Source organism: Acinonyx jubatus, chromosome A2 (genome assembly GCF_027475565.1).
Source record: "Acinonyx jubatus isolate Ajub_Pintada_27869175 chromosome A2, VMU_Ajub_asm_v1.0, whole genome shotgun sequence".
NCBI lineage: Eukaryota > Metazoa > Chordata > Mammalia > Carnivora > Felidae > Acinonyx > Acinonyx jubatus.
The window spans coordinates 94,023,712-94,046,754 of NC_069383.1; the positions used below are offsets into that span (position 1 = coordinate 94,023,712).

The 23,043-nt window shown below is 39.7% G+C and overlaps 1 protein-coding gene across 3 annotated transcripts in view; it reads left to right on the forward strand.

Moving 5' to 3' along the window:
* Window positions 1-23,043, forward strand: part of SUGCT (succinyl-CoA:glutarate-CoA transferase) — a 750,432-nt gene that overhangs the window by 330,993 nt on the left and 396,396 nt on the right. The gene's annotated exons all lie outside the window — the stretch shown is intronic.

Below are 23,043 nucleotides of genomic sequence, written 5' to 3' on the forward strand. Positions count from 1 at the left end.
AAAGATATTTCAAAGCCATGTTTTTTCTTTATTTGAAAACATTTTACATGTCTTATTAAGTACTGAGTCATAACAATGATATAAATAAGAAAGTCAAATGACTTGAATTAGGTTGCTCTTCTGTAGCATGTGAGTGTTTGGGATTAGTCTATTATGAATTCTAATAACAACAATACTACTAGTAATAATGATTACTAGTAGTAATAATGATTTAACATTTTTTTTTTACCTTTTACTGTTTAAACAGTCTACATATCTGACCCCTTTTAACCCTTACAATCATTCTGTGAGGTAAATTCTATTCCTATTTTACAGATAAGGAAACTGAGGCAAAGAACGGTGAAGTCAAAAGTTTGTTGGCTTTTCTGTTCTCCTGTGCAGTTTATCATGATGACGTTTGGAAAATGCCAAATTGAGTTATGGGTCATAAAGGATTAATGCTAGTCAATTAGAGCATTTGATTTCCAAATTATAACATTCATGTCAGGTTTTGCTTTCATTAAAACCTGTATCAGTCCTTCAGGTATCCCTCAGAAAAGGGTACCAGTCCTGCATATTTCCTACCAGTTTCGCTTTTGTTTATGTCTAAACTCCATCTACAGAATAGGCATCAGGGTTCTTGTGGATCTAAATGCCCACAGAAGCGATTCTTTAGTACGGAACATTTGCTGTCATCATGCCCATGAATTAAGTACTTTTGTTCAAATATCATATCTTGTCTTTTGAAAGGGCCCTTGTTTTTCTGTGTAGTATGTACCAAAGTTCTTAGACAATAAGATTCTGCTACTGTAATTTTTATTTCTGTCCCCTTGGTATTGGGGGATCTCTGTGTGAATCAGCAACAATTCATTACCTATTTGTCCTTTCCTGGATCGCAGACACTTCTCCACAATGCCTGTTTCGCCTTGTGCCCCATGCCGGTCAATCAGCAGGGGGCTTTGTGTGGGACTGATGTGCAGAGAATGCAGGAGCCAGAATCGGGCTCCCCTATCCCGGTCGTTTGTTAAATGTCAGTCTGATTCTACCACAGAGCCTGAGAGCCCTCAGTCATTAACCTTTCTTCACATGAGAATTGGCCATTTATTTCTGCTCTTTGCCTCTCATTTAATTCATTGATAGGACTTTTTCCTTTCACACCACGGTTACCCACTTTCAATAATAGGCATTTGTGAGAACCTTATCAAAAGCTCTTTGAGAGTCTAAATAGATCGTATCCATGCTGTGAGAAGTGGACCCAAGGAAAAATACAAAACTGAGGCAGATAAAAGTGTCATCTTCGTACTCAGCTGCTGGCCCCTTTTATAACATCAAGGGCCACAAAGTTACATTACTGGTTTCCCATGTCCTAAGATTTTTCTTCCTTGCTCAATTCTGTGACAGAATTCTGCTGTAGAAAGACTTTTAGTAGCATCTGTAATAGATTAATTTCTATTTTCTCCCTTCATTGTGAATTACATAATTTGTCGCCTTCTTCTTTCTACTCTTAACGCACGCAGAAGTGGAAGTTTCCTCATTGTGGAAACCCATAAGGTTCTTATGTCTTTATTCAGGTCTTAACAAGGAGTTAAGGAATCCAATCACAAGGAAGAGACTGGGGGGTTGTCTTCAGAGAGGAAATTCAATAGGGGAGGTCACATTATCACAGGTCCTGCTGTTAAAGCACAGACCACAGAGAGCCTGCACTGTTTGGAGGCTCTGTTGTGTGAGTGTGTTGATGTTTTTTGGTGCTCTCTTGTGGGAAGCAGTCTTCAGTCTCCGCCAGCTCAAGTCTCTTCTGCGTGATGGATCAAACAGTGATGAGCAGGGAAGATTAAGATATGATTCATTCCCATTTATGACCTTGTCGTTTGTTTTTCTGAACAAATGTCACTGGATTCACCGGTACTGTTCAGTGCCTGGCTTTCAGGGGGTCTCTGTGAAAGTTTAAAAGTGTATCATTTTCATTAGCCGATTCTATGTTCTCTATGAAAATTTAAAAATGTTTAGTGGCTCTCTATTATAGGATGAAAGCTGGTCTTTTTAGTCTGACATCATGGTCTTCCACAGTCTGACATGGTTTTTTCTTTCCGCCTTTTCTCAACATAAAGGCCCTGCTGTGGCCACACTCCCATTCGGTGGGGTCTTTTGTTCTCTGTCTGGAACGCTTCCCAGACTCACTACGATTCTGAAACATAGTCGTGCTTCCAAGGTCAGTTCCACAGCTTCATGAAACCATCCTCAAATGTCCCTCTTTGGGGTCCCAGTCAGATGACAACACCTGCAGAAAAGCAGGTGTCCTTCCGTGCTTCGTATCCAGCCTACCAGTTAACAAACACAAACAGAATCGGCATTAACTTGTTCGGAATGGTTCTGTCAGAGGTGTGCTTGACACGCTGTTCTTTTCATTCCGCAGCAGAACCTGTGAATCACAGACACGCTAGCTCCCAACCACAGAAAGGAGGCAGGGAGAAGGGAAGGGGAGAAAGCAGCACTGAGTAGATGCTTTTAATTATCAGGAAAGCATTATTTCCCACTTTACAGATGAATATTCTGAAGTGTAGGGAGATTAGTCTCAAGGTTAGAAACATAGTGAATAGTTAGTTTAGAATTCAAAAGGCTGTATCTTTTCCATATGTCATATTGCCTCCCCTAAAGTGGTGCACGGAACGTTACCCTGTCTTTGCTTATTTACTCAATAAATATTTATTGATCACTAGGGATAGAGAATAAACGAAACAAAGAACATTGGTGAAAAATATTGCAGGGAAGGAAAATGAGGAGTGCCAAAAGTTGGTCGTGAGGCTATTTCATTTAAGCTGGTCACAGAGAGCTTCTCTGCTTAAGGGACATTTGAGCAGAGTCCTGAAGGAGGTGAGGGAAGGGACCTGCAGAGAACTGGAAGAAGCTCTTTAGGCAGCAGGTGCATGGGTGGGAGTTTAGGGAGTACCAGAGAGGACAGTGAGCCCAAACTCAGTGATCAAAAGGAAGAGTTGGGGGGAAGTGGGTCCAGAGAGAGAGAGAGAGAGAGAGAGAGAATGGAGGGATGTGGGTCCAGGGTGGGTCCAGGGAGACAGTAGAGATAGTAGGGGGAGGTGGCCAGCAAATCATGTTTAAAATTTATGATAGACTTTATAACAACGTAGTTTCTTAAACTCGTGAAATGAAGGGATTATTTTCATCATATAGTCAGTTTGCTTCTCAGCCATTACTATTTTCTATCCAACCTGAAGACACATTTTTTTCCAGTTTGATTGAGACATGCCTGACATATAACCATGTATTAGTTTAAGGCATACACCATCATGATGTGATATATGCATGTATTGCAAAATGAGCATCCCAGTAAGTTTCGTTGACACCCATCACCTCACACTTACAGATCTCTTTTTCTTGTGTTGGGTTTTAAAATCTCTCCTAGCAACCTTCACATATACGGTGTTGTTAACTACAGTCCTCTTTGTGTTCTCCTATGGAATTCATAGACTCTTTTGAAAGCCTACCAGGAAAGCCAGTCGCTTACCTCACTTTTCTGTTATTCCTGCTAAAAATCGTGTGATGCTTCTCTCTGAGCAGCCAGGCTCATTCAGGAAGGCAGCTGCATGTTTTTGTCATCCGCTGAGTTTTCCACAGACAGCACACAGTGTGTCTCAGGTGTTCTCAGGTGTTACTATTTCCCACCCCCCCACCCCCGCCCCTCACCAGGCTGGCCCTGAACAAGTTTTGCTTTTTTTAAATTTCAAGATGGGAGACTTTTCCCTTGGGTTTGCCGTTTTATCCAGGGTGTTGCAGAACGTCTGTTTACCCAGCTGCTAAGACTGAAAATGGTGCAAGGAGAAAGCATGTTAAAAGTCCCCAGCTAAAACAGAAGAGACATAATAGAGACTAATCCAGGGCCCGTTAAAACAAACCCCTTCTCTGCAGCTCCCAGGAGCAATAACTCCTAAGTCGGGGCCCCTGACACACTGAATCAGCACTTTTGCCACCATGAGGACCTCAAGGGAGAGAGTGAACATCATAACCTGCATCGAAACCAAGAGGAGAAGGTTAAAGATGTTGTGTTAGTAGTTGGGGAAAATAAGAGGAAGACATGAAATGAGGAGGAAGGAGAAGAGAAATGATGGAGAAAATAGAAATATAATTCGCTTTATTTCTCTCCCTTCCTTTCTTCACTGTTACTGGCCACTGGCTGTGTGCCCTTGTCCTGCAGCTACAGAGATGAAACAAAAGATCTGGGCTTGTGAGGAGTTCATGATCTAGTTAGGAAAATAAGCAGGTAAAGCAGTGGCTTAAGTAGTGTTTGCTCAGGGCAACTGGTAAACACACTCACAGGGTGCCCGCAGCCCAGAGAAGGGTAACTCCCTCAACGTGGGCAAGTCCAGGAAGGCTTCCTGGAGGTGGTGCCACCCGAGATGAGTCTGTTTTTTTTTTTTTTTTTTTTAATGTTTGTATATTTTTGAAAGAGAGAGAGAGAGCATGAGCAGGGGAGGGGCAGAGAGAGAGACAGAGAGAGAGAGAGAGAGAGAGAGGGAGGGAGACACAGAACACAAGGCAGGCTCCAGGCTCTGAGCTCTCTGCACAGAGCCCAACGCAGGGCTTGAACTTGCAACCTGTGAGATCATGACCTGAGCTGAAGTTGGATGCTTAACTGACTGAGCCACCCAGGCACACCCCCCCCCCCCCCCGCCCCAGATGAGTCTTGGACAAATAGAATGAGGTGAAGAGAAGAGAAAAGAGAACTCAAAGGAAGAACTATCTGATCAAGTGGAATTTCACAGGGAGAAAAAAAAATAAGGTAACTTGGAAAGAAACTGATGACAACTTTTAAATTGATTTTTGAAAAATGCTGCACATGTTAAGCAAGTGTCTGTCAATATAGTCCTAGTGAAGGCGTTACTAAAAAGTTGGTTACACTAAGATGATATAAATAAAAATTAACAGTGTAAGATAAACTTACCTTTTTTACAATGCTGTGACAGTTCCTTTAGTGAAATAGTAATTGGTTTTGGTTTTGAATGATCTGATTTTTCTTAAGTTTCTGATATGTGATTGAATATTTACTTACTTTCAGAGTTTACTGTATTAAAAAACAGTGAAATTTTTTTTATTAAAAAATTTTTTTTAATGTTTATCTTTGAGAGACTTTGAGAGAGATGGAGGGACAGAGCGTGAGTGGGGGAGGGACAGAGAGAGAGGAAGACACAGAATCCAAAGCAGGCAGGCTCCAGGCTCTGAGCTGTCAGCACAGAGCCCGACATGGGGCTGGAACTCATGAACCGTGAGATCATGACCTGAGTTGAAGTTGGATGCTTAATCGACTGAGCCACCCTGGCACCCCAAAAAACAATGAAATTAAGTGCTGGAGTTCAGGGCCTTCTAAGCAGAAGTGCTAAATAAATATTGGTGAACTGAATCAAAGGTTTATTAAAGAGCTTCATCTAATCTGATCACTTCCAAAATTTGGTATCAAATTATTTTATTTTATTTTTAAATTTAAATTTAATTTTATCATTTTATTAATTTTTTTATTTTAGAGAGAGAGAGGGCACAGGAGAGTGGCAGAAGGAGAGAGAGAAAATCCCAAGCAGGCTTCACACTCAGTACAGAGCCCAATATGAGGCTTGATCCCATGATGCTCAAATTATTTTTTTAATTTTTTTAAAATTTGTTTAATGTTTATTTATTTTTGAGAGAGAGAGAGAGAGAGAGAGAGAGCAGAGGAGGGGCAGAGAGACCCAGAGACAGAATCCGAAGCAGGCTCCAGGCTCTGAGCTGTCAGCACAGAGCCCGACGCAGGGCTCGAACCCATGAACTGTGAGATCATGACCTGAGCTGAAGTCGGATGCTTAACCGACTGAGCCACCCAGGCTCCCCAAATTATTTTTAATTGGCTTGTTTAGAATATTGGAGAGTTGGACCTAGAGTGTTTTTTGGCTGTTGGTAGGGAGTTGTATTTTCAAAGGTGCCTGAATATAATGTTAATTTATAAAAACTGACATCTTGGTCTCAATCCGACAAATTTGGTCCTTCTGCTTCCCTGCCTAGGTCTTTCAGGGAGTCTTCACAGCTTTGAGGACAAAGATTGAACTATTTGCCTTAATACATGTAATTGCCTCCTACCTTGTCACCCAAGAACCACCTGCAACTCCTTATAACGTGGCCTGGTGTTTTAATCCTCTGTGTCTTCCCATATGCTCTTTGCTTTTCACTAAAATGATGAAGCTTCTTGGCCTCACTGGCTGCTTCCATTCCTTCCAAATGACCACGAGCCCCAGGAGCCTTTCCTGCCTCACTTGTCTGTTGTAAACAGCCCCTCTGATGCCACGACATCAAAGCATCCATCGCACCCAACTATCATCAGTTGTCCTCCTTGACAAGACAGTAAAGTTCTTAAATAAGTTTCACATTTCTTAATTTCTTATTTTTTTAAGTTTATTTATTTATTTTTAGAGAGGGGGAGAGCAGGAGTGGGAGGAGGGGCAGAGAGAGAGGGAGAGAGAGAATCCCAAGCAGTCTCCACACTGTCAGTGCAGAGTCGGACCTGGGGCTTGATCTCACGAACTGCGAGCTCATGACCTGAGCCTAAATCAAGAGTCGGACACTTGATTGAGTCACCCAAGTGCCCCTCTTATTTTTTTAAAACAATTAAATGTTTTTGAGAGAAGTTTTAGGAGGAAGGTACAGAAAGTTTCCATATATCCCCCTCCCCCACTATCAACACTCCCCACTAGAGTGGTACATTTGCAATTGATGAACCTACATGGACACATCATAAGAGATTATATATCTCTTTTGATTTTTATTTCTAATGCCTGTTGGGTTTCTGGAACTCAATAAACAATCTTTCAGTTAGTCAACGTATTACCCAAGGAGCAATACCATCCAAGTTTGGAAGAAGTGGCCAAAGGGAAAAGAGGACAAATTCCCAGTGTTGTTAAGATAAAAAGAAAACAATGGAATATTACTCAGCCATCACAAGGAATGGAATCTTGCCATTTGCAGTGATGTGGATGGAACTAGAGTGTATTTTGCTGAGCGAAATAAGTCAGTTCAAGAAAGAAAAATACCATATGATTTCACTCATATGTGGAATTTAAGAAACAAAACAGATGAACATAGGAAAAAGGAAGGAAAAGTAAAATAAGATAAAAACAGAGAAGAGAGGCAAACCGTAAAGAGACTCTTGTTTTTTTAAGTTTATTTATTTATTGAGAGAGAGACAGAAGGAGAGAGAGGGAGAGAAGCCTGATGATCTCACACTATGAGATCCTGACCTGAACTGAAACCAAAAGTCGTTTAACTGAATGAGCCATCCAGGTTCCAAAAGAGACTCTTACCTACAGAGAACAAACTGAGGATTGCTGGAGGGGAGTTGGGTGGGGGATGGGCTAAATGGGCGATGGGCATTAAGGAGGGCACTTGTGATGAGCAATGAGTGTTATATGTAAATGATGAATCACTAAATTCTACTCCTGAAACCAATATTACGAGTATGTTAACTAGCTTGAATTTTAATAAAATCTTGGAAGACAAAGGAAAAAAAGAAAAAAGAACAATGGTAGCCAGAGATGAAAACTTTCTAAACTAACCTAAGAGGATTGTATTATGATCACTGAGTGTCAAAAGGCCTGAATTTGAGGCCAGAGTCTTCCACTAACTCTGTGGCCTTGAACTAGCCCCGATTCTTGGAGCTTCAGGTCCTCATATATATATACAATGTGCATAACGATACCTACACCATAGTGAGAATTACGAACCAGAGCAGGCCTGAGAGCAGCTAGCCCAACACAGCACACAGCAATGTTCGGTCTGTTTTAGGAGAATCTCAATCCCCTAGAATCACAAATCACAGTTCCCCAGTTTTGTGTTTTTTACCATTAAATTTCTCCTGTATCATTTTTTTTTACTCATGAACCCCCTATCTTTGAGAAATTTTTCTCTCCCAAGCTGTAAATATTTCATGAATTCCATAATTTTTATTTAATCAAGTTCTATTCAACTGCCAATCAAACCCTGCTTAGGATGATACGAGTATCATTGATTATTGTACTGATTTGATCCCAGTGAAAGGAAAGCAGGATATTGTAGTAGGCCTGTATATCCTTTTTGCAGCTAAATGATTTTTGTTCAACTCTCTTGAAAAATTAAAAATAGCTCACAAGGCTTGGAATAAAGACTTTATTCTTAATGAAGACTGTTAATAGTGCTTAGTTTTTTAAACCAAAATGGACCTTAACGGCCCATAGTCTATTCCCTTTCAAGAGACACTTGTTTCTTGGTGAGGGTGATGAATTTGGAACTTGTGAACACTCCATTTAAGTTATTCCTTGCATTGGTGGCTATACCCTCGTAAAGAACGACACATTTTGCGTTCCTTAGCTGCTATGCTGTGTTAATAGTCTCTATGAAAAGCTTCAGCCGGGGCCTTTGAACTTGGAAAAAAATATGTCCATGAGTTCTCCTGTGTCATTTTTATGGTTAAGTTTTTTCAAAGTTTTAATGGGCATTTTGGCCTTCCTGAAAGCTATTGACTTTAATTATCTGCTAAATAACATCTGTAATTTCCTTAATTTTTATTCTTAGAAAATGAAGCTACAGTTGACCCTTGAACAAAACAGGTTTGAACTGTGCAGGTTCACATACATGCAGAATTTTTTCGATACATACAGATGGGACTATAAACATACTTTCTCTTACGATTTTTCCCAGTAACATTTTTTCTCTAGCTTACTTTATTGTAAGAATACAGCATATAATACATATACAACATATGTGTTAATGGACTATTCTGTTATTGGTAAGGCTTCTGGTCAACAGGAGGCTTTTGGTTAAATTTTAGGGAAGTCAAACATTATACACGGATTTTCAACTGTGTGTGGGGTTGACGCCCCTAATCTCTGTGCTGTTTAAGGGCCAACTCTTCTTTATATTTAATTTCTTAACGGCTAGCTATCATTCACTCCTTCCCTTTATCCCTGTCTTAAACCCCATTTTAGTTCATCCTCTTGTCTTCCTTTTCTGGTTCCATCTTCCTGTCCTCATCCAGTTATTGAGAATTTGATCTCTTTTTAAAATTAAATTCTAAATGGATATTATGTATCACCTGCCTAATAATTGGATTTCATTTATTTGCATGAAGCCTTCATTTGAATAAGTAGTTTGCTCAGAGAACAGAGAGAATTTTATCACTGTCCACCTATATGATAGAATTTAGAAGGGCTTGAAGGAACCTCTGTTGCATGGAATATAACCCTTCCTTACACTGCTGATTTCAGAGGTCTGCAATTATAGATTTTTTTTTTTGCCCCAAAAGTTTGTCTATTCTTTTTTTTTTTTTAAGTTTTTTTGTTATTATTTATTTTTGAGAAAGAGAGAGTGTGAGGAGGGGAGGGATAGAGACAGAGGGGACTCTCTGTCAGCCCAGAGCCCAACCCGAGGCTCGAACTCACAAGACTGTGCAATCATGAGCTGAGCTAAAATCAAGAGTCAGAGGCTTAACTGACTGAGCCATCCAGGTACCCTAAGTTTGTCCATTCTTAAGCTTCAGACAGCACAGAGAGAGTTAAAGCTTGAACTCTTATTCCTTAGCGTAAGTTTTCTCAGACTTTCCCCTCAGACTAGATTTTCATGTGGAGAAAGTAGAGAAATCATCAAAGCCCAGGCTGCCTCAGCGAGGCCGAGAGCAGAGTGAAAGGCTGAGAGCACTCAGGAGCCCCAGAGATCAAGTTCCCCCCAATGATGCTTCTGCCAGGGCTGGGAGGCTAGGGAAGTCTCTTTTAACTCTGATTCATTCCTCTCCTCTCTAAACCTGGCAACCATCGACTCTCCCATGTCTACATGTTTTTAATATATAGAGAGAAACTTATTGTTTGCTCCCCCTGAAACTCTTTGGTTGGTCTAAAGTTCTCTTTCCCATGTGATCACATTTTAAAATCTTCCTGCCAGCCTTCCCACCGCCTCCCCCCCGACTTCTATTAGTATCTTATGAGGCTGCAATTCATGTGATTTATATACATCCTCAACCTACATGTTTAGTTTATTGCAGCCTCCCCCCCTCAAACCTCTTATAATGCCTTGAATGATACTGTAGGTTAATCTGGCATTTGCTGCAGAGGGCTGATTGGGATAAATGGATCTGATGTTTTGGTGAGGGTCACATTGGTTTTCTTTTGCATTCCATGGCAGCTCTGCCATTATCAGCTAATAGATGGTTCCTTGTAAAATGTCTCTATTTTATGTGGTACGTTTTCTGAATGTTGGCTATTTGGAGATAGCTTTAAGTGGCTGTGTGTTGTTACTATAAAATCAGCCTGGAGGGAAAAAGAATGAAAGAAACACAGCCCTGGAATGTATCCTTTTGGCTTACGGATAGGATCGTATAAGGAACTACTGCAACTCCAAACGAGCTCCTCATGACCCGGGCTGTTTCTACCCTGTTAGGAGAATTCTTTGTGACTGAGGATCGAATGATATCTTTAAGTGAGTCAGGATGAAATGGAATGTCATCCCGCTCCTTCCCCCCACCCCCATTTTTTTCTTTCCAGGAGGGCTATAAACCATTCCATACTGCCTTTTAGTAGAAAGAATTAGATGGTGGTGGTGGGATATTTATATATGTGTGTGGGGGCGGGAAGGGGGGTGATGGCTGTGAGAGGGAGTCCAGTAAACTATGTTTCCCTGGATAAAACATTTAATACCCTCATTTCTCCACTGGAACTTAATGTATATTTTTAGATTTATAGAATGCTAAAGTCCTAAACATTTGGGGAGTTGGGTAGGGCCTCAGATACCATTGGACTTAACCCCTTCCTAAGTGTAAGAACTTAGAATTTAACAGCGTCATGGCTGGAGACCCCTGATCTGGTGGGAGACTGTACAAAGCCAGCTCAGAAGGCCTTCCTTTGGGAAGGGTGTAGGCACATCTCTCCAGCCTTTTCTGGCTGACCTTGTTTTGCTCTTGACTTTCAAATTGGATAGAGAATCTGGAGTTTGACTCAGTCTCTTGACACTGCTTTGCTCCTCAGACTCCCCAGACTCATCCTGCCCTGCCCAATTTCCTGCCTGCCTTTGGCTCACACCGAGTTCTGTTCTGCAACTACTTTGCCCCTGCTTGGGTTCTATTCTTATCTCTTCTTAGCTTTGGTGCCCTCGCATAGGCCTTCCTCTGCTCTTTTTGATCTTACATTAACTGATGTTTCTAGTAAGAGCAGACTCCACCTCTCTTCCAGTGCTGACAGCTGACGTCCCTGCTGGGTCTTGATTTCCACCAGCTGTCCAGCATCCTGGAACATTCCCTGGTGACCAGCTGCTCCTGACCGCCTTCACCTGGATGATCCACAGTAGTCCTGGCAAGCTACTCGCCGCTCCCAATGTCAGACTAAACCTACCTTAGTTCTAGTTTAACATGTTTTGGCCAATAACACATAGATCATTAGTGAGGCTCAAAATGGGAATCTCTTGATTATCAATGCCTTTTCCACAGCACTCACAGAATAACTGCTTTTTTTCTCTTTTCTCTATAAATTTCATATTTAGAATAATACTGGCCGGGGAAAGGAAACAAGTAAACACCCTACACCTCATCCCCCACACTTATACAAACACACACACACACAGACACACAGGTACACACACAACTTTTAATCTTTGAATTTATAAATTGACATTTTCCTTTCTTAATGATTTTTCTTCCCTCTATTGTGAATTGTTTTTCTTTTTCTCATTTGCTAACTTTGGAAAGAAAAATCCAGACATTGGAATGTCTGAGTTTATTTAAGTCTCAGTACTCTGTTCAATTTAATGAAGGAAAACAAAAAAGGAAAATTGGAGTGCTGGTCTGTATCTTCATAGCCCTGGGACTGACCCTTCCTGGCGGTCATTGATCTCTACTGTATCTTTAAAATAAGAGTCATTGATTGTTCCAAGTTATTTTTAAGCATGGAAAGATATAGAAATATATTCCAAAACATAGAAAGTTATATATTCTAAAACATTAGAAAGTTAGAAATTGTGAGACACATGATTATTTTATAATAATTTAACACGGTATTTTCTAAACTAGATTAAGAACTAAAAAGAGGATTTATTTAGTACATTGAATGAGATGGAAGTATTAGATATACGTCACCTTACATACCCTGCTAACAGAGAGCACATAGTCTTGTGTCTGTGGAACATTTACAAACACTGATTATAGACTAGGTTACAAAAAAAATTTCAGTAAGCTTCAAAAGAACCAACTACAATGAAATATTCTAAAACTCAATAATAAATTTAGAAATACAATTATAGACAAAACTATAAAGCAAAGTGTTTAAGTAAAAAGGAATTAAATGGGATTAAAATTGTAAAATCGTAGTTAACTATTGTGGCATGGCAAACCATACTGAAACTTACCACTTTAAAACGAGTTGGCAAGCTTTTTCTATAAAGATAATAAATACTTGAGGCTCTGTGGATTAAATGATCTCCATCACAGCTACTTAACTCTACCATTGTAGCCAGATAGCAACCGTAGACAATACTTAAATGAGTGGACATGACTGTATTCCGTTTTTTTATATTAAAAATTTTTTTAATTTTTTTTAATTTTTATTATTTTTGATTGAGAGAGAAAGAGACAGAGAGAGAGAGAGAACGAGCAGGGGAAAGGCAGAGAGAGAGGGAGACACAGAATCTGAAGCAGGCTCCAGGCTTGGAGCTGTCAGCACAGAGCCCAATGCGGGGCTTGAACTCCCGAACTGCGAGATCATGACCTGAGCCAACATCAGGTGCTTAACCGACTGAGCCACCCAGGCACCCCACATGACTGTATTCCAATAGAATTTTATTTGTGGACACCAAAAGATGAATTTCATAGAGCTTTCATATGTTATGAGACATTCTTCTTTTGATTCCTTCCAACCATTTAAAAAGGTAAAATCCATTTTTTAATGAGAACTCATAAGATTTACTCTATTAACTTCCCTACATCTCATATAACAGTGTTAGCTACAGTCATCGTGGTGTACATTATATCCCTAGTACTTATTTATCTTATGACTGGCGTTTGTCTTTTCTGACTATCTTTCTCCACTCTTCCTTCCTCTCCACTCCACCTCTGGGAATCACAAGTCTGATCTCTTTTTCTGGCATGTTATGTTTTCAGTTTTCCTTTGATCCATTGTTTGTTCAGGAGAGTGTTGTTTAATTTCCATGTATTCATGAATTGCCAGTTTTTTTCTTGTTCTTGAATTCTAGTTTAATGCCACTGTGGTCAGAGAAGATACCTGCTATCATTTCAATCTTCTTGAATTTGCTAAGACTTGTTTTTTGGCCTAACATATAGCCTATTCTAGAACATGTTCCATGTGCACTCGAGAAGAACGTGTATTCTGCTGTTGTTGGATAGAATGTTCTGTATAAATCTTTAGGTCCATTTGGTCTCTAGTGTTATTCAGATCTGCTGTTTCCTTATTGATTCTCTATCTGGATGATCTATCTGTTATTGAGAGTAGGGTATTAAAGTCCCCAACTATTATTGTATTATTGTATTTTATTCAATTTTATTTCTTATTTTAGCTGTGTTAGTTTTCACTTTATATATTTAGGTGTTCCAAGTGTTGAATGCACTTACATTTACAGCTATGTCTTCTTGATGAATTGATCACATTAGCATCATATAGTGCCCCTGTTTGTCTCCTTTCATCATTTGTAAAGTCTATTTTGTCTGATGTAAGTATAGCTAAGCCTACTCTTTTTTGGTTACTTTTGTCTTTTGTTGTGTGTGTACTGGTTGTTTTAGAGATCTTTGTTTCTTGTTTCTTATCCTGCTATCTTTGTGTGTGTGTGTTGATGTTTTTGTATCAGTATGTTTTGAGTTCTTTAATTTGTTTGTTTACTTATTCTTGGGAGAGAGAGAGAGCACGAGTAGGGAAGGGGCAGAGAGCAACAAAAAGACACAGAATCTCAAGCAGGCTCCAGACTCTGAGATGTCAGCACAGAGCCTGATGTGGGGCTTGAACCCACGGACAGTGAGATCATAACCTGAGCTGAAGTTGGATGCTTAACTGACTGAGCCTGCAGGTGCCCCTGTTTTGAGTTCTTTCTCATGTTCTTTTTTTTTTAAATACTACAGGATTTTACTTTGTGGCTTATGTAAAATGTTTTAATTTTATAACACCTTGTTTTAAACTGATGACAACTTAACTTCAATAGAATTCATGAACTTTATATTTTTACTGCTCCTGCCTGTCAAGTTTTTGGTTACTGCTGTTAAAATTTACGTGTTTTTAATATCATGCAACTAATACTATTGTAGGTGTGGTTATTTTTACTATCCTCATTTTTTAAAACTTTCATACAAAAGTTGTAAGTGAATTATATACCACTCTTATATTGCAGAATCTAACTACATATTTACTGTTATTAGTGAGATATACACTACCTTTTACGTTTTTATTATGTTAATTGTTGTTCTTTTACTTCTACTCCAAGAGATCCCTTTAGCATTTCTTGTAAGGCAGATCTGGTGGTAATGAACTCCCTCAGTCTTTGTCCCTCCATCAAGTCTGAAGGACAGCTTTGGCTTATTTCAATATTTTGAATATGTCATCCCATTCTTGCCCGGCTTGAAAAGTTTCTGTTAAGAAATGTGCTGATGATCTTATGGGTTTCCTTGTATGTACCTTCTTTCTTTTCTGTTCCTGCTTTTATTTATTTATTTATTTATTTATTTAATCTTCATTTTTGAGGGAAAGAGAGACAGACAGACAGAGTGTGAGCAGGAGAGAAACAGAGAGAGAGAGGGAGGCGCAGAATCCGAAGCAGGCTCTAGGCTCCAGGCTCTGAGCCTGACACGGGGCTTGAACTCATGAACGGTGAGATCATGACCCGCGCCAAAGTTGGATGCTTAACCTACTGAGCCACCCGGGCGCCCGTCTGTTCCTGCTTTTAAAATTCTTTGTCTTTGACTTTTGACAATTTAACTATAATTAAATTTTATCCTAAATAGGGCTTTGATCCCAAATAGGGCTCAATTAGTTTGGGTCCTTTGGGCCTCATTGATATGGCTGTCCATTTCTCTCCCCAGGTTTGGGGCATTTTCAACTATTTTTGCTTTAAATATACTTTCTGTTTCTTTTTTTTTCTCCTTCTGGATTTCCCATAATGCAAATATTGTCTCTTTTTTCATTGTGTCCTATAATTCCTGTAAGTCTTCTTCACTCTTTTTCCTTCTTTTTTCCTTTTGTGCCTCTCACTGGATAATTTCCAACGTCCCATCCTCCAGATCACTGATTCTTATGCATGGCCGAGTTTACTTTTGAGACTCTATTGAATTCTTCAGTTCAGTTATTATATTTTTGAACTCTGGGATTGCTCTTTCATTATTATTTTTTTTTTTTGATGGCTGCTATTTTCTTGTCAGACTTCTCCTTTTGCTTATGCATTCTTTTCCTAATTTTATTTAGTTGTCGGTGTGTTATTAAAGGTCACTAAACTGCTTTGAGAGGATTGTTTTGAATTCCTTGTCTGACAGTTCATAGATCTCCATTTTTTTTTTAAAGATCAGTTTTTAAAGCTTTATTGTTGTCTTTTGGTGCTGTCATATTTCTCTGTTTTTCATCCTTGATTTCCTTATGTTCTTATCTCTGCATTTGAGTAATCACATGCACACTTAACGGGCTTGTTTTGGCAGAAACAGTTCTTCACCAGGCAGCTTGGGTTTCTGGGTGTGTCTCTTGGTAATGTCCTTGAGCAGGTGGGGTCTGTTATTATGATTTATTTTGGGGGCAAGGCAACCGTTCAGGCTGTGAGGATGGGAGTGCAGGTGGTGTGCCAATGCCTGAGGAAGTTGTATAGGACTGCTGTCTTGGCTCCCTGCCCAAGTGAGGTTGTAGGATGGGTCCACGGTTGCCTGGATTCTCTGTCAGGCTTACCAGATGGTAGGGACTGGGTGCTATGTTCAGTAGTAGCTGGAGCTATGAATTAGCTTCCCTGCCCTGGCAAGGCAGCAGGATGGGACCTGGGGCCTATACAGCTCATTGTTTGGGGACCCAAATCAGGCCAGGGTATGCACTGGACTTCCTGGTCAGGTGAAGACGGTGGGGGAAGCCATGAGCTATGCTCTCTGTTCAGGCACCACTCTCTGAGGAGCTGTCGAATGAGCCATGCAGCTTCCTGTGTGTTTTGGTCAGGTTTCCTGGTTGGACCAGCTGATGGCTGTATTCAGTGATAAATGGGACTATGAATTAGATTCCTTCCCTGGGTACCGTAGAAGCAGCTCTAAAGCTGGCAAAGCTCTTTTTTGTTGTTGTTGTTTTTAACTCAAGCCAACCTGCCCCTAAATTCTCTGACCAAACAAAGCTACTGGCTTTGTTCTATAGACTGTGGGCTCAGGAAGCCCACCTCTCCACTTCAGTGCCACCGGGCTGCACAGTTTGCAGGGCTTGTGACTGGCCCTTCTGGTTAGATGGGCCTGGAAGATACTCTCCAAAGTGAGTGAGGCTATGTCTCAGCTCCCTTGCATGGGTGATAGAGGGAGGGGCTGCTCCTGACCACTCTCAATGTTTCAAACAGGCTATCTTATTGGGTGAGGCTGGGAGCTACTATTAGCCTTGGCTATGAATTAATCTACTGCTTGTATATAGCATGGGCTTACTCCATGCTCAGCACTAGCTCTGCTCTGGGGGTGATTAGTGCTGCCTGCTTATTTCTTACCTTAGGCACCACTGGCCAGCACAGGTTCCGGTAGCTGTCATCAGTCCTGGTCAGATGGGCTGGAGGCCACTCTCCACAGTGGGTGGGGCTGCGATTCAACTCCTTGCCTGGGCGTGGGCAAACCGGGCTCTAGGGCCCTCAAAACTCCTTGTTTGAGGATCCAAATTGGGCAGATGTGTGTTCCACTGAGTTCCCTGGTCAGAGTGTGGCCCTAATTTGCCTCTGCAGATGAGCAAAGCCACTGGTTGGGAGGACTGCTCTGGCAGTACAAGTATGAACTGGTTTTTGCAAGCCCCTCCCCTTTTCTCCTTCACGATTGGATCCCCAATGGTTGTGCCCTACAGGTTCTCCTGTAATCTCTGTGGTCTGAGATCAGACTAGGGGTTCCTGCAAAGTGACCCACAATGCTGGAGAGGGTTCTCATTTTCACTGGAGGAAGCATAGCCGCAGGGGAGACCTCTCCTTGTGGTGTTATGCTGACTGGGGTGAGGAACAGTATGGTCATTGTGTCACCACTTGTCTTGCCCTTCTAATGCAGTCTGTCTTGGTCTCTGTGGGGCGGCGGTGGGGGGGGGCACTTAAGTCTCAGGCCTCTGTTGTAGGATTCTCTCAGTGGGGCTCCTGGGTGGCTCAGTCCGTTAAGCATCTGACTCTTGATTTCAGCTTAGGTCATGATCTCACGGTTCATGGGTTCCAGCCGAGTGTCAGGCTCCACACTAACAGCATGGAGCCTGCTTGGGATTCTCTCTCTCATTCTCTCTCTCTCTCTATACCTGCCCCTCAAAATAAATAAACAAACATTAAAAAAAAAAAGAATTCTCTCAGTGGTGTCTTGTTCTTAAATAGTTGGTAGTCATTCTTATGAGGAGTAACAGGAATGATGTATGTTACACCTCGGGATGTCACTCCTATGTCCATTTTTAGCTTGAGGGTTGTACAAAAACAGATGGACTAAATGTGGCCCGTGGGTCACAATTTTGAGTTTTTGAGCCTGTTTTAAAACAACAGTGATTTACTATTTCTCATGATTCTGAGAGTTCGCTTGGTTGTCCTGTTGGACTTGGGGGCTCCATTAAGTGGTTGCCTTTAGCTAGTAGGTTATCTGGGCCAGAAAGTCCAGGATGGCCCTACTCTCTTGTCTGGCTGGTGCCGGCTATTGGTTACATGGAGTTACTTGGTTCTCTTGTTCATCTTTTTAATCCTTCAGGCTACAGAGACTTGCTTATATGGTGCTCTTAGAATACCGTTGAAGGGCAAAGGCAGAAGCAACAAGGCTTTTGAGATGTGGACTCTAGAACTTGCACAGTATCTCTTCCATCATATTTTATTAGTCTAGATGCATCCCAAGGTCAACCAACATTTAAACTGGAGGCAAATATTTTATTTTTGTAGAGAATTCCTTACATTAATATGCTGACATATATTATGAATCTCAGTGAAGAAGTGTAGCAAGCAGTGATTTCCAAACGAATGTGGCCAGAGAAACTGTTTTCTCCTTTCTACTCCACTAGCCCCAACTCCTATTAACATATCAAGGGATGTTAGCATGCCTTGGAACACAGTTTGGAAATCAGGATATATAATCTAATATAATTTAGGAAACTAGATACTGAAATAATATCAGAATATAAGAATGTATTAAAAACATAAACCTCTATAGTTAAGTAGAGCTTATCTCAAATATTAAAGTTACAGGAAACCTAGGACTTGAACTTGCACAGGGGTTCTGCCTTTTACTGTTATATTGTAGCAGAGTAGAGTTATGTAGATCTTGGACTGAACTAGGTTATTTTAATACCAGAACGAAAGGACTATGCATTCATTACCTAAGACAGATTGGGAAGGCTGCAGGATCTTTCCAGGATTTTATCCAGGGTTTAGAAAATACTAAATCCAGAGAATGGGTTGAAAGTTGGGAGAGAGAATAAAATCAATATCTGAATGCACACTAGTAAATACAGATTGTTCACTAAAATGATTATATTTGTCAGATGGAAAAGAGTATTAAACACTGATATGCATATAATAAAGGAATAATACTTTTAACAAAAACTTACAACTAATTGAGTTAAGCATGTGATCAAATACAAAATCAATGTACAGGAAATACTGCTTTCCTTTATAATTGTATATGTAATGAAGGAGAGATTCCATAACTACCAGCAGTAACACCATATACAAAACACCTAGGAAAATGGTAACAAGGTATGGGAGTTACATGAAAAAAAAATTACAAAATTTATTGCTAGGAGAACTAAATATTGTAAAGATGTCAGTCTTTCTTATTATTAGTTGTTTAACAAAATCCAAACACCATTTCAACAGCATTAATTTGGGAATTTAACAAATTCTAAAATTTATCTTTAAGAATAGAGTAAATGAATTAAGAAGTATTAGAGATTACTATCCCTACTATGTATTAGAACAACTCTAAAAACACCATAATGCACCATAAATGCATATATTTATTTTGTATGTAAGAGAGTCAGAGAGAGAGAGAGAGAGAGAGAGAATTGTGATATGGGGCTTGATCTCACAACTGTGAGATCATGACTTGAGCCAAAATCAAGAGTCAGACACTTAACCAACTGGGCCACCTAGGCTCCCCTTAAACACCATAAATAAATTAAAAGAAAAATGAAGTGGGAAAAGTATTTCCAACAATAACTACAGATAATGGTAGTTATTTTACAAAAGAACAGCCAAATAGATTAGAAAACAACAAACTAACAACAACAGCAACCTCAGCACATTAACCTGAATAACTCATAAAAGCTGAAATCTTAATGTCAATATATGAAGAAGTATTTGGTTTTGCTAATAATTAGATATATGTAGATAAAGATGGCTCAAATATGTTATTTAGTCATTCAAATGTTTATTAAACATAATAATTAATGTGTCCTAATACATAGTAAGATATAGAAGTTGATGCCATGCTGAGGAGAAAGAACGTGGACAGTAGGTGTATAGAACATTAAAGTGACTATTCTTAGTGACTTAATAATTCTATTTTAAAATAACCATCCTTCGCATTCTAGTAAATCTCTTTAGAGGAATCAAGATAAAGACACTTGCAGAGTTGTTTGCAATAATGAAATATGCAAAGCACATAAACATATGGCATTAGGGTAATAAGTAAGCACTTACTGTAGAATATTGTTCATTCACCTCAAATTAAATTTTTTATCGGAAGGGAAATGTTTATTATATAATATTAATTTAAAAAGGCAAAACTATAAACTATATTAACAACAGCAAAGGAAAGGCACCAAGGGGAGAAGTATTGGTTAATATTAACCATGGTTGTCTCTGGAGAGAATTGTAATTTCACCCATTTTAGGAGAGCAAACAACATAACACCAAAAATAACCAAAAAATAAAAAATTCTGTGCTCTGACCTAATTGGTAAACACACCAACAGTTTTATTATAAGTGTTTGGTCATTGAGGTCTAAGAATAGCACAGAACATAGAGGTCAAAATAAAGGTAAGAAGTTAATGCTGTTTAAGGAGATGCCTCCTGTCGTTAGTGCATGTTCTTAATTTCACTTGGTGTGAATTTCAAAATAAAAACAGGTATCTTTGATTTTTTTCTAACCTTAATGTTAATCTGGATAAGTAGCTACATTTTTATGATAATGTCCTATACATTTTACTTGTTTTCAGTTGTAGTTTTATTACATTTACTGAGAAGGTTGTATATATTCTGTGCTTTGACTTCTGGAAAGGAAAGTGTAAAGTTGGTAAGAAGAAAAAGGACCGTGTCTTTTGTGTGCTACAAAACTTTTCATTTTTCAGTGGGGGAAAGAATATTTTGATGAAACACAGTCCACCAATGAATTCTGCCATAATTTGCAGAATCTACTAACAATTTATGCATGCTTTTTGTGGTTGTTTACCGTATTGTTCAATAAAGCTTACATATTTGTTATAACAGTAACCATATGAAGCATCTTAAAGCAACATGTCCATGCAAAAGCTGTATGTTTGAGAAATGTCAATAATTTTCTGATAGCAGGTCACCTTATTTTTTTCCATGCAACAACCGGCAGTAGAATGCAACATTTAATCATTAAAATGTTATTTTTCAGTAAAGTAAAAAATTGCTACAAAGTAAGATTGCATTTAGGATACCTTCCCAAGAAGCCTTATGCTTTTCCCATTCCCAAGGTGTTTCTAAGTCTGCACTGTTCATTCTATAAGGAAGCAGAAACCTAGCATTACTGGTTAATCAATAACACTTTCCACTGCTTCCTGAAATTACTCCTGGAATTAGAAGAGGGACAACTGTGACCTCGGAATGCAGTAGCAAAGGGTGGCATGATTTGGTTTTCCAGTTTGATAGATCCAGTATGATTTATTTTCCTAAGTACCAACAACTCCCTTTGAGCTTATCCAAAAAGGAAATGATTTAAGGAACTCATCCCTCTCAGAAATATTCTTGAGAATGGGGGCAGTTTTGTAATTTGGTACTGGAAATCCACTGCTGGGTGACAGGGTGGGCAAAGACATACATTGTACTTGAGTTACAGTGATTATGTTAAAAATTCCTGTCTCATGTTCCTTTCCCATTATTTTGCCATCTTTCCTTCCCTAAACCTATTATTGGGTTTAGCTAATGACCTAGAAGAAAATCGTGCTAACCCCTTTTATTTTCCCCCAAGACATGCTCTAGTTTAGCTCAGAACATAAAACAATCAAAGCGTGTATAATTAATGTCAGAGCTATCCATGGTATGCTTAAAAAGATAAATTACTTAAACTCTTGAAGAAATTAAATTAAGTCATTACTTAATTACTTAAAGTTAGTGGAAGATTTAAGAGTGATTCAGAAATCACTTAGCTGGGTTTCCCCTAAAGCAGATCCTGATCCAGGGACTTGGGTGGAGGGAATTTATTAGGGAAATGATCTCATGAAACACAAATAAACAAGGGGAAAATAAGACAGAGAAGGGTGCTTTGATGAGCAGGTTGCCACTGTGGGCAGCTGGGGTCAGTCATTCTGGGAACATTGAAAATGGCCTGGAACGTGCTTCAATATCATCTCACCAGAGAATGGGGACACTGGGTATTTATCCACCATCTCCCGTCCCTAGTGCTTGAGGATTGCCCCTGCGGGTGCCATCCAGCAAATTCCCACGGTGTTGGAGAAAGCCCACATATAAGGAAACGATGCAGGCATTTGCGAGAGGAAGCCATCAGTGGGCTGGAACTCTCTAGAGCTGCGGTAGAGCTCATGCTGGTCAAGAGCACATGGGGTGGGGATTCTACAGCCTCTGCAGCTATTCGTGTCAGAGGACAAGAAAGGCTGAATAGAATCGTGGTTAACCTCAGTTGAAGCTGGAATTAGACTCCTCAGCTTTCAACACTTGTCCTGTCCTATCAATTGTAAGATATTAGGCAAGCTGTGAGGCTTTGATATTCTACATTTTTCATCTGTAAATTGGGGGTAATAATAATAATCCTTACGTCTAGAATAGTTGAAAGAATTGAATGGGTGAATACGCAGAGGAAAAGCTCTCAGCAGAATGGCTGGCATAGGGCAGACACTAGATAATGTGTTACTTATTGTACAGGCCGGGCAGCAGTCTAATGGAGTGGTAGTTCATTTGTTTTGGGTAACAGTTCTGTTGCTGTCCCAGTTTCCACTCTTATTCCGCAGCCATGTGGTGTGTTGACTCTCAATAAGTGACCACAAACGCCTTATTTCCTTTTCTTTTCTTCCTCCCTCCCTCCCTCTCTCTCTCTCCCCGCCCCGTCTCTCTCTTTCTTTCTTTCTTTCTTTCTTTCTTTCTTTCTTTCTTTCTTTCTTTCTTTCTCTCTTTCTTTTCTTTTCTTTCTTTCTTTCTTTCTTTCTTTCTTTCTCTCTTTCTTTTTCTTTCTTTCTTTCTTTCTTTCTTTCTTTCTTTCTCTCTTTCTTTTTCTTTCTTTCTTTCTTTCTTTCTTTCTTTCTTTCTTTCTCTTTCTTTCTTTCTTTCTTTCTCTTTCTCTCTCTCTTTCTTTTCTTTCTTTCTTTCTTTCTTTCTCTCTTTCTTTCTCTTTCTTTCTTTCTTTCTTTCTCTTTCTCTCTCTCTTTCTTTTCTTTCTTTCTTTCTTTCTCTCTTTCTTTCTCTTTCTTTCTTTCTTTCTTTCTCTTTCTTTCTTTCTTTCTTTCTCTTTCTTTCTTTCTTTCTTTCTCTTTCTCTCTCTCTTTCTTTTCTTTCTTTCTTTCTTTCTTTCTTTCTTCCTTCCTTCCTTCCTTCCTTCCTTCCTTCCTTCCTTCCTTCCTTTCAGAGAGAGAGAGCACATGTGCGTCAGCAGGGAAGGGGCAGAGGGAGCAGGAGAGTCTCCACAACCCAGCACGGAGCCCAACCAGGCCCCATCTCACA